At 38.9% G+C, this 13,380-nt stretch overlaps 1 protein-coding gene across 1 annotated transcript in view; it reads left to right on the top strand.

Moving 5' to 3' along the window:
- Positions 1-4,731: 4,731 nt before the first annotated feature.
- The window catches only part of LOC126162729 (uncharacterized), an 85,552-nt gene continuing 76,903 nt past the window's right edge, over positions 4,732-13,380 (top strand). The window contains exon 1 of the mRNA XM_049919390.1: positions 4,732-4,964. The gene's annotated coding sequence lies outside the window, so the exon portion shown is untranslated. The remainder of the gene's footprint in view (positions 4,965-13,380) is intronic.

Genomic DNA, 13,380 nt, shown 5'->3' with positions numbered 1-13,380 from the left:
TAGGATATTTGCCTGATTCATGTCACAACCTCATGCAATTGCACAGGAACTAACATGTGGGTCAACTGCAACAGCAATAAGGACATTAATTTCTCCCTCTCCTGTTGTCAACTGAGTCCTTCTGTAATATGTTGTCTGGGTGTTATACTATAACTTTCACAGAATTGATAGAAGAGGTTGATAAATAATTGCCAAGATGGTCGACGTCTACTGGGATATCATGCTGAATACATCATACAAGAACGAACTGTGTTCTTCCTACACTCTCCATACACCATGAACATGATGGCTACTTCTGCATTGGTAGATCCCATTGTCCACTCACAAGCAACTGCTTGGACTGTCACTCACTAACTGACTAAGAAGTCGCAATGCACTCAAGAAACACTCAAGAACACTGTAAGCAAACATAACAACATCGTACCAAGCAGCTTAGCAGGTTGAATGAGATAAACAAGTGTCACTGTGGGAGGTTTTCCAATTCCGATATCTCGTAAAAGACTTGCAGTAGAATCCAGCAACAAACACCAATGACATTCTAACTTACCCTCCTATTAACTTGTTAATGTCAATAGGCATTATTCCATTTAAACATGTATGTCTACACAAAAAATACAATTTCTAAGTATTATTACAATCTGCATAATGGCTAACAATACTAGCCTGTGACTACCAATGCATTCTGTGAAAACTGCACATCAGTAGCATGTTCCATTTACACAATATCTGTGGTACAAGTTGTAGATGATTCGCCCTATATATCTCTTCTCTTAAAAACCCATTCAGAAAAGCAGCTTTTACATCGAACTGTGGTACTTGAAGATGCTTGCTAGGAGCAACACAAAAATTGCCCTAATTATATTGTATGTAGCAAGAGGACTAAATGTTTCTTTATAGTCAATAACTTCTTGTTGACTAAATCCATGAACAACTACTCGTTCTTTGTAGTGATCAATTTTATCATCACCTTTGCACTTAATCCTATAAACCCAATGGTTTTTAATGGGCTTACGATCTGGTGACAGAGGTTCCAAAGTCAGTGTACATTTTTCTCCAACAAAGCCATTTCTTCCTCAATTACTACTCTCCAGTGTTAATGTTCTACAGAATTAGTAGCCTCTATATAATGCTTAGGCTCATTTATTTTGGGGAGCATCATTTCAATAAGATGGTCAGGTTTCTTCAGTTGTTGCCTATATGTCAATTCTCTTTCACTAGAACTTGCTTCTGCAGGTTTTTTAAACACATCCTCATGATGACTACTCATCGCCCATTTCACATTGAAATACTATCATTGTCCTTCCAGTATTCTCAGGTTCAAAACAACATCCTTACTCTGAATAATGCTGTTTTCTGATTCAAACCACACTCAAAATCCATCAAAACCATCAGAATAACCGAAAAAGATTCCTGGTTTTCAGTTGTAAACGATGTATTTCGCTTTCTGGACTGAAAACTGCTCTGATGCTGCTTCCCCTTAATATACGTCTCACAAAAGTCTTCACCAAAGGATTCAACTTTATCACCACATTGTTTCAGGAATTACTGGACATGACGTTTGCTCAGATAACACAAACGTTCATGCAAAATTTACAGAGATTCCCTTAACGCAAGATTTACATCACGATTACTAAAAAAACTAAACTCCATGAAGGCCCTAACGGCACTGACCGGCCGCCGTGTCGTCCTCAGCCCACAGGCGTCACCGGATGCGGATATGGAAGGCATGTAGTCAACACACCGCTCTCCCGGCTGTATGTCAGTTTCTGAGACCAGAGGCACTACTTCTCAATCAAGTAGCACCTCAGTTTGCCTCAAAGGGCTGAATACATTGTGCTTGCGAACAGTGCTAGGCAGACTGGATGGTCACCCATCCAAGTGCTAGCCCAGCCCGACGCTACTTCTCAATAAGTAGCTCCTCAGTTTGTCTCACAAGGGCTGAGTGCATCCTGCTTGCCAACAGTGCTCGGCAGACTGGGTGGTCACCCATCCAAACGCTATCCCAGCCCGATAGCGCTTAACTTCGGTAATCTGGCGGCAACCGATTTTACCACTGCGGCAAGGCCTTTGGCACTTCAGGATTGTGAGAACGAATTTGTTTTGTTGCTCGAATCAGTATCTTCAATAAGTTGTCACAGAGTATGTCACACACTTTTACAACCCCATCGTTTCGGAATTTACTCTTGTCTTTCGACGAATAAAAATCTAAGCCATTACAGTTAGCAGATGATACAGAAAAGATATTTCTTCGCCCTTTTGGAGTATTCGAAACATTATCCATATGGCATAACTTCCATTATCCATCGACAAAAGCTTCAAAATAAATAGTCCCTTTCCCTAGTGCATTCGCAAATGAATCATTGCCCATACATGTCTGCAGTGGTTTTGCAAACTTAGTAAACGGTGTGTACCACTCAGCTTTCTTGGCCATGTGATTCGTCCTCCACGATTATCAATCCATGAGTCGTCTTCCAATTCCGCACTCATTACTTCACCAATGAAAGTCTGGTCAGGTAGTTCATTTTGGCTGACGACAGTTTTTTGTTTGTATCTGACATTTAGACAATCGAAAAATTTCAGCTTCTTATTGTTTGTCGACTTCTCGTATTTATTTGACGAAGTAACATTTTTGCCAGTGATGTGACAGCATTTTCTGTTTATTGTCATGCTTTTGTAGCGAACAGTGCAACTAATTCATCTCGTTTGTCCCTCCGGTAAGCACGACGACTTTCATCAGATATTAATACATCCATTAAATGTTTTAAATCTTGCCCACCATGACTGTCGTAGACTTTCATAATTGTCAGACAGTGTGTCGAGTAGTCGCACTATTAATGATGGATAATCAGGTTTCACAGTTGAGTTGTCGAATTTGAAGAAGTTTTCAAAACGAGCGAGTGTGTCACCCTGTCATCGCTAGAACTCATGTGAAGTTAGTTAGATACGTATTCCATGGATCATTTTGCACAACAGATCGTAATGGTATGGAATGAGTCATTTTACATTCACATTGCTAAATAATTTCTACATGCTTACATTCTGGGTTCAAATGGCTCTGAGCACTATGGGACTTAACTGCTGAGGTCATCAGTCCTCTAGAACTTAGAACTACGTAAACCTAACTAACCTAAGGACATCACACACATCCATGCCCGAGGCAGGATTCGAACCTGCGACCGTAGCGGTCAGCGGTCGCGCGGTTCCAGTCTGTAGCGCCTAGAACCGCTCGGCCACCACGGCCGGCTATATATATATTTCTCTCTCTCTCTCTCTCTCTCTCTCTCTCTCTCTCTCTCTCTGTGTGTGTGTGTGTGTGTGTGTGTGTGTAACAAAACGGAAAAAGATATACAAATGTTTATTAGTAATTCCTACCCGCAACCTCATACACATTACAGTGATAGAAATTCTCCTATGGCAACAGATTGAAGACCTTTGACAGAGCAGAATAACCAGGTTGCTTTGTTTTCTGATCAAACACTGTATGCAGCTTAATGTCACACGTATCTCACGCACTCACAAACGCAACCAACAATGCCATGATTTCTTCTTCAACAGTTATGACAATAATGCGCTACACGATTAGTTTAGTCCCACGTTTTTAGTGCGGCATTAAACACATCTATTTGTGCTGATGTCGTATCCGTTGGCAAAGTCACCAATTTTTCTATGTCGCTAATATACACTTCATAAGAGCCGTCTGAGGCTTGTAATAATTTTTGTACTGCACACTTCCATATGGTCGAATTTTCAGGCCCACACAGTGCTCAATACCATCGTAATCAATTGCAGCCCTGTAAAACAGTTCAGATTTACAGCTGCAAAAGTTCTATACATGAATGTGTAGCAGTTGTTTACGTATACACAGTACGAACCGTGTGTATCCTACAACACACGCTAATGTGCTACAAAATTGCAGTACCCAGTTTCTTTCTTCGTTGACGGACTGGGCCAATAATCTGCTGCAGAAACTTCAAGAAAAAAGGGTCCAACACACACACACACACACACACACACACACACACAAACAACATGGTTGCTACAACAAGAGAGATATATTTTAGGGCAGCAGCAAAAAGCAGACATGCTACGCTACATAGGGATATAAATATTTTACTTCAACAATATTTTTTACGTTCCAGTTTCCTTTTTATTGACGTTTGTACGGTAGAACGATCTACACATTAATTTTAGATGGTGTAAAAATTAGTACTTGTTCATTCTCATTTATCGTGCTCCAAGACTCCGTCATCAAGAATCTCGAGGGCCATGAAATGAGTCAAGATATACGTTCAAGAGGCTGCCTTCAGACTATTTATGATTCCAAAACCATCTTCTCTAAATATTTGTTGTTTATTATTTTTTCGCTTCGAGAAGAGGTTGAATCCAATACATTTGTTTCAGGTCGCTACTGGCTTTGTCGGGTGTTGTCAGTATCATTTTGTAGTTAAATTCTATCCTGATTCACAATCTACAGCGCAAGCAATGAAATTATTAGGTGATATGCTGATTGAATACGTCTAGGCTTAAATTATATTGCTGAGTGAGTTCGCTGTGTTGAACACTTGAATACTTTTTTTCGAATCTTGATATTTCCAGTACCGTAAATTAGTGAACGCATGAAATCAACCACTTTAGCTATAATCGATATGTATTGATCGATTATAAACATCGATTTTGCATGACCTATATCACATTTTCAATAGTTTTGTTTGCTGTGTGGTATTACTTCAGAAGTAGTTACCATTACGACGTTGTAATTGTCGTAGAATTGCTATTTTACGAATGTAAATATAAATTCACTTCATTATTAACAGCCAATCCGATGCACTTCCTTTTTGGTGAATATAGTTTAAAGTCTCCTGGTATGTGTTAAGCCATCTGTCAAGATCGTCTTCAGCTGTCAAAACTGTCAAAGTAGCCGTGTTTGTTATTAAACTGACCAGCTGTGTGTACGACTGAAGTTGGTTAGTATCACACTAAGCACTACAATATACGAGTGAGTGCATAACGCAAAAACAAAGTTGTAAATGCTATGCGAGAAATAATAATACGTACAGTGATTAATGAACACACTGCTAAAACTTTAGTGGTATATACCATTGCTATTCTTAATTGAATGCGATTTCTTGTAATCAATATCGAACAGTAATAGTAATTACCATGTCACCACTCTTTTATAACGACTTTTAAAGGTGCGAGAACTGCGTGCTATTTCAATGTATCGTGACACATATCGCACAAGAAGGCTTGTGACAATAGTAGACACACATTGTGAGGGTTCGGCGATCCCCATTACGATAAAGCAGCAATGAAAAAGGATTGTTGAACCAATACAATTCCTAAAACAAGTTATGGTCTGAAAATTAAGTTCAACAATTCCAGCATAATGTGAGAAAATGAATTTTACCTCTCAACACACACACATTCCTTAATCCTTGACTTCTACACACATTTATTAGATATATTGTAACTGCTGACCGTCATTTGAACGTAGTAAGACAGCCACGGATTATCATTTGGTTTTGTGAGGGCGAAAAGAACTGGAAATTGTGGACACACTAAAGAACACAATGTGTACTGAGTGGTGAAAGAGAAGACAGAGCGGGCGGACTCATGCTTAAATTATGCGTTAAGTCGTGCAACAACGATAAATATGTAGTAACAAAGGTGTTATTTTGTACGTCATATGTTCGGTATAGACACTACTTACTATACAAATGCCCCATATATGCGCATGGGTGAAGAAGTTGCTTGCATGTGAATAAGTAAATATGTCGAATATAAATATGTATTTATGTATTTTAGTGTCATTTACATCTGTTGTGACATCTGAAGGCAAAGAAACACAAAGACAATGATATGAATGTTGTTGTAATGTGCAAAGTAACTCCTATCCTATGGAGAAGTGAAAGAAAAGAAAAACTACCTGAGGCATGTAGGATATCAGTTCCCTATCCAAATAATTTCGTTCAGTTTATATAATTTGACAATTTCTGTACCACCCTCTTAATTCAGGCTAATTTGTGGTTGGACTCCTAGAACTATTATGAAAACCGCTTTCTAAACTGAGGGCTCACTTCATCATTTTGAGTGGTACTATAGAACTAAAAAGAACCAAATAATTCATAATATTTATTTACTATCCAACTTTAAGTATTTAAATGCAAGTGGTTTCATCATTTTGTGTGCATACATGTTTTTTATGAAGTCACTATGTGTAACTATGGAAACCCTTAAAATATGGAAGAGATTGAGCATAAACATAGGTAGGGAATTTAGCCACTTGCAGCACACTAATATAATGGACAAAAACTGAAACAAACACTATATTTTGGAACTAGAAGTTCAGCCATCTGGCAAAAGAGAGAAGTGAAATGGAATAGAAGTATATTGATTTCCCTGTCATTCCTCCCAGTTCTCTTTTATGTGATCAAAGATCATATGTGACTTTTGTAACTAGTCCTTGTATAGCCAATTTTCTCCAGCCCTATCCTCTTCATTGGTGGATGGAGGACTCCTTAGTTTTCTTTAAAAAAAATGTAGTGTTGACTGTTATATACTCTTATTTATTACTCTGAGTAAGTAGTAAAACAAAGGAATTGTCTGCTGTAGTTTTTGACATAATGACTGGAAGAGAAATATGGTAGCCCAAATATTTATTCAGTCCAGTTAGCTGTGGCTTACCAATACATTCTGACAAATAACATTGTGATTTTTTGGTTGATTTATTTATTTGTTTATTCATCCATAGAACAACATACATTGTATGGATGTCATCAAATGTTTGATGTATCAGTTGATTGCCGAAACTGGCTGTAAATGGCAATATGAAAATCCCCTGCTTGTGATCTAGCAATTGGCCAATGTTTGGTTTTATTTTGATGCTTCGTTTACAATGGCTTCTACAGTTTAACATACAGTGTATTACCCCTGAGAAAGGAAAGCTAACTATACCCAGTGAATCCACGTGGTGGATTAATGACTGTTGGCTGGTACTTTAGCCAGACTGAGTGTGGTGTTCGGGTAGATTCTCATACCCGTTTAAGCAAGTACTGGAGTAGTCCTCAATTTCTGTCTAAGAAAACACAATACACAAACAGCAAAGTACCAAATGATATACACAGAACAAAGTTTACGCAATCCATGGACAAATGGCACACATGACTTCCCTCCCCCATGTTAGTGGTTGTACTTGGCTATAGGGTTGGCATCTAGCTATAAAGTTATAATAGATAAATTTGCCAAATCGTGGAAACAGGGGTCCCCATTTAATGGGATTAATATTAAGAAAGTGAGAGAGATTTAGATGTTACATTTAGGAAGTTATTCTCTTTGAGACAGTTTTAAAATCATGATTTAAAAATTTTATGAGGCTATTATCTTAGTAAGAGATTATCATCTTCTCAGTGGAGTCAAAATATTGTATTTCACTTAATAAGTACAGGTTATCTCGAGGCAGACAATGATGGTAAAGTTTGTTCCAAGAATTTGACTTAACTACTCATGTTGTCTAACATGAGTATAATGTAGCAGAATTAAAATGAGCAGTAAAATTAATTAAATTATATTAACAATACCTTGACAACAATAAGTAATATAAAACAATTTGATACTTTGTGTTGCATATTAAATACTCTTACCTGATGTTCTCATTTGATCCTGATATTGCACATTGTCTTGACTTCTGATGCTGTTAAATGATTTTTCACAGTTGTTTTTTGTTGCTTCCTTTTTCATAGATCCTTCAGTTCATAATTTCTTCTTCTTCTTCTTCTTCTTCTTCTTCTTCTTCTTCTTCCACTTCCTATCCAGTATTAGGCCAACTGGCCTGTTATGGTCTCAGTCCATCTCCTTATCTCCTTGCTGGTTCTCCTGCATCACTTCTGCCTATAGGTTAGTTGTTGTTGTGGTCTTCAGTCCTGAGACTGGTTTGATGCAGCTCTCCATGCTACTCTATCCTGTGCAAGCTTCTTCATCTCCCAGTACCTACTGCAGCCTACATCCTTAGTTATGTGATCTACCCATCTAATCTTCAGCATTCTTCTGTAGCACCTCATTTCGAAAGCTTCTATTCTCTTCTTGTCCAAACTATTTAAAGTACACATTTCACTTCCATACATGGCTACACTCCATACAAATACTTTCAGAAACGACTTCCTGACACTTAAATCTATACTCAATGTTAACAAATTTCTCTTCTTCAGAAACGCTTTCCTTGCCATTGCCAGTCTACATTTTATATCCTCTCTACTTCGACCATCATCAGTTATTTTGCTCCCCAATTGGTTAGTATCTGAAGGTTTTTTTTTTCCCATCAGTCTTTATCCATAGTACGTGGTCTTTTCCAGAATGTTCTGTACTGTGCTGAGAACTGATTTTAGTTTGAGGTCCTTAAGAACATCATCAGATCTTTTGCTGTACCTTAGTGTTTAGCTAGATGTGATTTTTTCTGAACCACATATCAGTGCTCAGTAGTCCCCATTTGCTGTCTCTACAGACTGTCCAAGCTTTGCTGCCAGACAAGAGGCTAGATTTGACCAGAGTGTTGTAGATTTTGGGTTTGAAGTGTGCTGAACATGAGGTAACCTGAAGATGTTATTTATTACTCCTGTGACTTTTGTGCAGTTTGTGATTTCGTGTTTCATATAATTTTCCCGAATGATGCTGAGATTTGAATTTTGATACTTTCTTGAGGATTGTTGTTGTGGGCACTGAAATAATACTACACAATAAAACACACCTTTTATGTAATTTCTTTACAGCATTTTATTTTGCACTACGTACATGTCAGTTTATAAGCCCCATTTTTAATGTTATACAAACCCTGAAACTTATTAGGTTGTCTAAAATAAAAATTTGTGGGTAGGCAAACAATATGTTTTCTTTTGCAATAATTACAGTGTTTCTCCAAGAACCTACAATCAAGTCATTTAAAATGAAATAGTTATTCTTTCAATGTCTCTGTGAAATAACAAAGCTTGAAACTCTGTTCTGCAGCAGCTACTGCCAGTAAGACTGATTCTCACGTATTACTCCACAAGTCTAATCAATGAAGATGAGCATTCAGCGTGGGAAAAAAAAAAAAAAACTGCTGCTTACTAACAGGAAAATTCTGAACATGATGTGCTGCATTACTCAAGGGACCTGAGTTGTTGCTACACATTTGGATTCTCCCACCCCACACTTGTTTACCTGAACTCTGGAGGTGAGGATATGCTCTCCGATACATTCTTCCATCCTGAAAGTCTCGTGGACTTAATTTCTGTTAACTTATCCACTCTTTCTCTTTTCTTTATTACACATATATATGCTTTACCCTGCAGCTTCATCTGCATTCATGTATATAATGCGCACACCTCTTGGTCTATCTCCTCCTCTCCTCTCTCTCTCTGCCTGTTGTCTCCTCGCCTCCCTATCTGTCCCTCTCATCCTCCCACCTCTCTCTGTCCATTCCCTCCCCTCTTTCTTTCCATCTCTATTCACCTCCTCCTTCCCCTTCCTCCCTCCTGCCCCCCCTCCCCTATCTCCCTATTCATCCCCACCTGAACCCCCTCTCTCCTCTTCTCCTCTATGCATTTCATCTCCCCCCCCTCCCCCCCTCCCAGGCATGCTCATCTCCACATGCATCCACTGCAAAAGAGACAAGTAACGCAGACTGGTATTACTCCTACGACATGCCTCCCATGTTGCTCAGTCTATATTCCAAGGGCTTGGAAACTGTTTTTATCCGATGACATGTAAGTTGCCATCAAAGCAGACAGATGCTACTTCAACACATCACACCTGCTGTGCTGGGTAGCCTACACTTTGAGGACTGGAAAACTGTTTCTTGCATCTGACTAGTAGGCTGCCCTGCATAGTGGGTCGATGACAGGTTGATGCTATTCCCATGCAACACACCTGTCATGCAGGACAACCTATACAGCAGAAGCTTAAAAAAACACTCGTGTATGTATCTCTGTAAATATTGAAACTACAATGTAATAAACTCCCCTATGTTGGTCATTTCACCACTAACTTATTTTTTGTATTCACACTCTTCGGCTCTCCCAACTCACAATCAGACTGCAATTTTTAGCCTAATCTGTACCTTGGTTTATTCTGCAGATCAGTCTGTCACAAAAACGACTTTCCAAAATATAATACAGACACAAAAAAATCTGCCGTTGTTCTGTTCTGGCAAAACTGGTATCTGGTGGTATAGTGTGCAATGCCTGTCTAACTGTGAAAAGTATAGATTGCTATTCACCATATAGAGTAGATGTAGAATCACAACAAAAAGACTGCTTTATGTTTAATCTTTTGGTCAAAAGCCCTTCTTCGGAAGTAGCAAATACACATTCACACAGGCTTGCATAGCATTGTTGTTATCTGACCTGTACTTTGCATTGTTTGATGATATCTATCTAAATAAGTCTAACGGCTCTACTTTTGATGTGTTTCCCTGTGTCTTTACTTATTGTTGTAAAGAATTCATTGAATTTAGGGGTCAATGATTTTAATTTAACATTGTCTGTTTCACTCCTGTGTATGATTTTTGCCTTTTTGGTGATGTGGTGGGAGGGTATCACCAGATGATTACTTTTGCATGTTTTTAATTAATTGTTTAATATAAAATCAGTGCCTATACAGACCACAGAATGTAAAAAATGAGTATCTCAAATATCGGCAAACATACAGCATTATACAACTCCTCTCTCTCTCTCTCTCTCTCTCTCTCTCTCTCTCTCTCTCTCTATTCGTTTAGTTGGTTCCGACTCTTCGTGACCCCATGAACCCAATCACGCACTTGTCTTGCACTTTCTCCTGTAGACCTTCCAGGTTGGAACACATTGCTTCTGTGATGCCATCGATCCATCTCATCCTCTGACATCCTCTTCTTCTAGTTCCTTCAATCTTCCCCAGCATTAATGTTTTTTCCAGCGAGGCATGGCTTCGCATTGTGTGTCCAAAGTAGGTCAGCTTTTGTTTTAACATTAGATCTTCCAGGGAGAAATCTGGTTTAATTTGCTCCAATATTGATCTGTTGGTTCTCTTTGCAGTCCACAGAACTCTAAGAAGTTTCCTCCAACACCACAATTCGAAGGAGTCAATTCTTCGCCGTTCAGCCTTTCTAATGGTCCAGGTCTCACATCCGTACATCACAACTGGAAAGACCCTAGCCCTCACAATACGGATCTTTGTTGCTAGTGTTATATCTCTGGACCTTATAACCTTGTCAAGGTTTGACATCGCCTGTACCGAGCAACAGGCGTCTCCGGATTTCATGGCTGCAGTCACTGTCAGCAGAGATCTGGGAACCGAGATAACTGAATTTGCTCACTACCTCCATGGTTTCTCCTGCTATATCCCACGAATTGATAGGTGTAGTTGCCATAATTTTCGTTTTCTTCACATTCAGCATAAGACCGGCCTTTTCACTTTCGTCTTTCACCTTCAGTAAGAGTGTTCTCAATTCTTCTTCACTTTCTGCCAACAGGATCGTATCATCCGCGTACCTGAGGTTGTTTGCATTTATTCCAGATATTTTAATTCCTGTTTCTCCTTCATCTAGCCTCGGATTCCTCATAACATGTTCTGCATACAGATTGAATAAGTACGGTGACAGTATGCAGCCTTGCCGGACCCCTTTCTGTATCTTTATCCATTTCGTTGTTCCATATATAGTTCTCACCGTGGCTTCTTGGTCAAGGTATAAACTCCGTATCAGATGAATGAGGTGATCTGGTACACCCATGTTTTTCAGTACGTTCCAGAATTTGTTGTGATTGACGCAGTCAAAGGCTTTGGCGTAGTCAATAAAACAGAGGTACACATCTTTCTGGAATTCTCTCGCTTTTTCCATAAACCACCGAATATTAGCAATTTGATCTCTAGTTCCTCTTCCTTTCCTAAATCCAGCTTGTTCTTCTGGTAGCTCTCGATCTAGATATTGGCGAAGTCTATTTTGTAAGATTTTCAACATAACTTTGCTAGCATGTGAAATAAGTGCGATTGTTCGGTAATCTGAGCATTCTCTAGAACTTTTCTTCTTTGGAATGGGGATGAATACTGATCTTTTCCAGTCTTCTGGCCACTGCTGCGTGATCCATATTTTTTGACATATTGAGTGCAGCACTTTCACTGCATCCTTTCCAGTGACTTTAAACAATTCTGCTGGTATTTCATCATGTCCACTAGTTTTGTTATCAGCCATATTTTCAAAGGCCCACTGGATTTCGCTCTCCAAAATATCTGGCTCTAGTTCTAAATTAACATTAACATCAGCAGTAGGAGCCCTGTCATGATGCAGATCTTTCTTGTATAGGTCTTCTACATATTCTGCCCATCTTTCCTTAACATCCTCTGCTTCATTCAGATCTTTCCCATTTCTATCTTTTATCATTCCTTTTTTTTCCTGGAATTTTCCTTTAATTTCTCTAATTTTCTTATAAAGATCTCTTGTCTTCCCCATTCCGTTACTATCTTCAACTTCCTTGCACTGTTCATTAAAGAATATATTTTTATCTCTTCTAGCTAATTTCGGAAAAGCTTTATTTAATTCAAACATAGCTGATCTATCTCCCTTGATTTTTGCTTTCCTTCGTTCTTCTGCAACTTGCAGTGCCTCAACTGACAGCCATCTAGCCTTCTTACTGTTCCTTTTCTTGGAAATGTGTTTCTCTGCGGCCTCCTTGACAGTATTAGCTACTTCTGTCCACATCTCTTGCGAGCTTTTGTCCTCCAGCTGTAATACATTAAATCTGTTTTGTACCTCTACAGCATAGTCGGAGGGTATAGAGTTAAGGTCGTATCTGCAAGTTGGGATACTTTTTGCTACATTCTGAAGTTTCAGCCGAAATTTTGCAATCAGGAGCCCATGATCTGATCCACAGTCAGCCCCAGGTCTTGTTGTAGCTGACTGAACCGCGCTCTTCCACCTCTGATTACAAAGTATGTAATCAATTTGGTTCCGGTGTTGGCCATCTGGCGAAGTCCAGGTATATAGGTGTTGTTTTGGTAGTTGAAACAGTGTATTAGTAATAATCAATGAATTTTCTTGGCAGAATTCTAGGAGTCTCTGTCCAGCTTCATTTGTTGTACCAAGACCATATTTCCCTGTTATACCTTCTACAGCTCCATTTCCCACTTTTGCATTCCAATGTCCAACTATGAAGACGATATCCTTTTTTGGTGTTGACAGTAGTAATTCTTGTAAAATCTCCATAGAACTGGTCAATAATTTCCTTTTCAGCATCGGTTGTTGGTGCATAAACTTAAATTACTGTGATGTTGAGGGGCTGACCTTGAAGTCTGATGGACATCATTCTATCATTTTTATATTTGCATCCCATTACAGCTTTTATCGCTTTATCACTAACTATGAAGGCTACTCCATTA

The sequence above is a fragment of the Schistocerca cancellata genome, chromosome 2 (assembly GCF_023864275.1).
Source record: "Schistocerca cancellata isolate TAMUIC-IGC-003103 chromosome 2, iqSchCanc2.1, whole genome shotgun sequence".
In the NCBI taxonomy this organism is placed as follows: Eukaryota; Metazoa; Arthropoda; class Insecta; order Orthoptera; family Acrididae; genus Schistocerca; species Schistocerca cancellata.
The sequence above is the reverse complement of the archived record's forward strand: the minus strand, read 5'-3'. Positions and strand labels throughout refer to the sequence as shown.